Below are 3,950 nucleotides of genomic sequence, written 5' to 3' on the forward strand. Positions count from 1 at the left end.
AGAAGGGGGGGGGGGGGCATTCGGGCACAAAGCTCTCAGTATTGTGCGGCCGTCGTGGACCGGTTGACAAGAATTGTACTGAGGGCTTTTTAAGGTGTCAACCCGGTGACAACGTGCCCGACAGGTGCCCGTTCTGTCAGCCCGCGTAACGGATGACGGAGTGCTCGGGCGACCAAGTCGACTCGCGGACTGCGACCTCCGTGTCACGTGCATGTGCTATATGTGCGTGTGTGTTGTCACAATGTCACAATATGTCCAGCTCCTACGTGACAGGTCCTCAAACACCGGAGAGCATCGTTTCGCCAAAGCGATTGTCTCCGTTTTCGTAATATTCGAGTCACCTTGGCCACTGTGAATCCTCCCCTTTCCCCTTCATAACATGCACTAACACAACTACCTCCACCGCTCCTACACCCCGTCCCCATGTCCTCTTTCTCTTCTAAGGGTCAAAGACTTGTACCAGGGCTGCTGCAACCGTATATCGCACGCCCGATATCTCAGTGCACTGCACTACGGCTGATGTGAATCGCTATTTTTGCCGATGTTGACTCATGCTTAGCATCGTTAGTATCGACAAGAAACATCCATCGCAAGGCCTACATGGTATCGAAACATCTTCCCACTGATTCTGATAGTATATACGTGTATAAAATGCAGTGATAAACACACACACGCACACACACACACACACACACACACACACACACACACACACACACACACACACACACACACACACACACACACACACACACACACACACACACACACACACACACACACACACACACACACACACACACACACACAAACAGGCGCGTGGGCGTGCGTGTGACGCTGACACCTCACTGACCCTACAACATGACCTGTTTTTGTTGCTGAACAGATTCGAAGAAAAGTGAAGTGAGAGGGTAAATTGTTTAACAGGACCGAATGAATGAAAAGCGCATATATAATCGCGTTCCTGTGGATACTTCAGGATAGGGTCGAGCATTCGTTGCGTTTGTTCTGGCTGCCCACTTCTTTCCGCTGCCGGACTCTTGAGAGGTGGTAGGGTTTGCACAACAGCGCCACCAACAATGCGTAACCATGACGTCCAAAGAGTGGTGAAATAGGAAAACAAAGAGGAAGGGAGGGGGCGAGGGTGAGCGGGCACATCACATAACTTGTCCCTACTTCGCCATCAGTCAAGTTGTGGAGAGCCGGAGGAACAGCGACAGAGAAAGAAAGCAGAGAAGGCGTCAATGGGGCCGACTTGCGAAAAACGATGACGGAACGGCGTCCAGTCTGCCGGGTAGTACGAACCCACAGCGGGGAAAGAAGAAAGGCTGTGACCGTAACGAACACACACACACACACGCACACATGCACGAATGATGCGGGCTGTTTGAAGACGGAAGGGTATACGCTTGGAACTCTTCCAAAGGGGCTTCCGGTTCTCGAAACACTTCTTGGCGCGGTCTGGGCAGAGCGCGGCGAAGGGCCCCCCTCCTTTTCTGCCGGCCGGTTTAACTTTGGAAGCTGGCAGAGGAGACATACTGCAAAGCCGAAGCGGCATGCGTTTCTGGGATACGAAACGGGGTTCATGTACACCGGCTGAACAACGCTGTCAGGTTCGCGACGGTTCCCGATGTGTCTGGTTGACGCATCCTTCGCGCGCCCTTGCTCGATGTGATCAATTTCTATGGTACAGTGTATACATTATTCCATATGAGTAGGAGATCGGGCATCCGTATCTTCTACCGACTCTTGCCCACCAGGTTTCGAAATTCGTCGATGCGAAGGACTGCGCTATAGCAGAGGAATGTCTCGGCTTAGTCCCGTGGTTGTAAAAGGGTCGCGGCGTTGTCTCCACGTGTCTGCCGCACTGGGCTGTCCGAGTTCAGTCGAGGATTGCCCGAAGTCGCTGTCGGCCCGCTATCGTGGTGTTGGCGGTTCTTTTGAGTGCAAGAGAAAATGTCGCCACACGCAGGTTTACCCCATTTTCGATCGCGTCTAACATAAGCTCACAGAACGAAAAATCGTTCAGCAAGAGCTCACCAAGTGAAAAGCCTCCGAAAGAGAGCTCGGTGTTTACTGGGGTGCCGGAACATAATCTCGTCGCCTCCGAACCTCACAGGTTTTGAGACCGACGACAAATTTTCGTCCAGGTGTTTCAAAATGAACTGTGTTTTTCCAGCCAGTGTTTGTTCGTGTTTCGATTAAATGGCGAGCTCCTGGTCGACGAGTATTTCTGCGGTTAGCACCTGTCCGTGTCTGCTAAACAGACGGTTAACTTTTGTTCACTGAGAGTTTCTCCGGATAGCTTTCGTCCGTGTCTGTCGAACAAGTGTTGAGGAGGACTTTGGGATGAAAACTTGGATGGTTTATTTACATTATTTACAGTGAGACGACCAAGAAATTAACAGACATAGAGTCATTACGGGCCGGCAGCAACTCGGATGCTGCGGCCTGCGGCAAGAAGCTCGAAAGAGAAGAATCAAGGAATGCTCTAGGAATGCTCTCGGTCTGTGTCTTTTAAGCCCTTCGGTGTCTCGAAGACACGTCACGTTCGACCAATGGGCGAGCCCGCTCAGGTGACGCCATTTTCGGCCAATCGGCGAGCCCGCTCAGGTGTCGTCATTTTCGGCCAATGGTAGGCGCCCGTGCGATTGTGTCACACCCGGCGAAGAGAGTCGCTGCTTGGTCCCCAATTGTCCGAGGGCTTACTTCTCCCTGCGGTCTTGCCTTGCTGACTTGCAATGCGCCGTCACAATAGGCGGGTGGGGGCGACGCCGCCAGGGTTTCACGGTGCATTGCACCCGTCTTGCCTCTTGGACCCAAGTTACCTGGAACAGTGCCAGGCTCTCGCTTCACTTTCAGGAAGAGTCAAGCAGGGAATAGCTCCACCTGCGGCACACGAGGTGGGGGCCGCCAACTTGTTTGCACGTGCCGCGCCTCTGGAATGTGGTATCCGTGCTTCTGCGCTTCTTAATTAGCTGTGGCGCGGTTCGATGTGGTCTGGTGAATTCGAAGTAGGCTAAGGAAACGGTCCCGTATCTAACAGCTCGTCCTCGCCCCGGAAGTTCGGAATGGCCGGTGAACTCAATTCGCTGGCCATGAGGAACGCTGAAAGAACCTGCAGGGTACTGGTGTCGAGCCTCGTTTGACGAACTTCGGGATCCTGGGCCCTGGAGAACGTACGTCTAACAAACAAAACAACACAGCGCCGCACCACGTGTAAGCGCAGGCTCTTCACCCCTGACACGCCAGGCTATTACTGAGTCAAAATGAACCCTGATCTTTTATTTCCCCAATTTTGACAAAGCAGTTCCAACCACCTTTCCAAACCGCTATCCATTTCTCCCCGAATGCCGACAAGGCCAGAGTGTCATTGTTGTAGTAAAACAATGGGTCGTTGCCGTTGCAAACCAACAATGAAAACAGCCGAACATAACTTAAGTGGCCTAACTACTCGAACAGCATGTTTCCAACCTATCGCAGTGGCGTACTTATCGCACGCATTGATGCCACTGAACGGTCTGGTCAACTTCACAAGTACGTAATCACAAGCGCGCTAGCCTTTTGGTCCCTAATCAGAACGCGTACTTGCGTCGTAGGCAAACTTTTTATTACGCTTACTCACGTTTCTTCCTTTAGTCCCTACAGGACACGTAACTTACGCGAGCAATTAAACTTGCGGGGCTTACGCACTCCGCAGAAACCTTAAAATGATGCGTCTCCCAATAACTCGTTCCACGAATGCTTATTAGAGAAGGCAGAATACGGCTGCCCTCAACACACACGAGCAACCGAGTCATAAATCTGCTTCCTTCCGTCCACACAGCACACGCACTAATGGAACTAAGAACGCTTCTCATTGCAAATGATGCACTTACTGAAAACCTACGCGGTTAACCTTAGAAAATAAGGAAACGCTTATAAAAAAAGAAGGTTAGCTAAAACAAACG

Source organism: Dermacentor variabilis, chromosome 11 (genome assembly GCF_050947875.1).
Source record: "Dermacentor variabilis isolate Ectoservices chromosome 11, ASM5094787v1, whole genome shotgun sequence".
Classification (NCBI taxonomy): Eukaryota; Metazoa; Arthropoda; class Arachnida; order Ixodida; family Ixodidae; genus Dermacentor; species Dermacentor variabilis.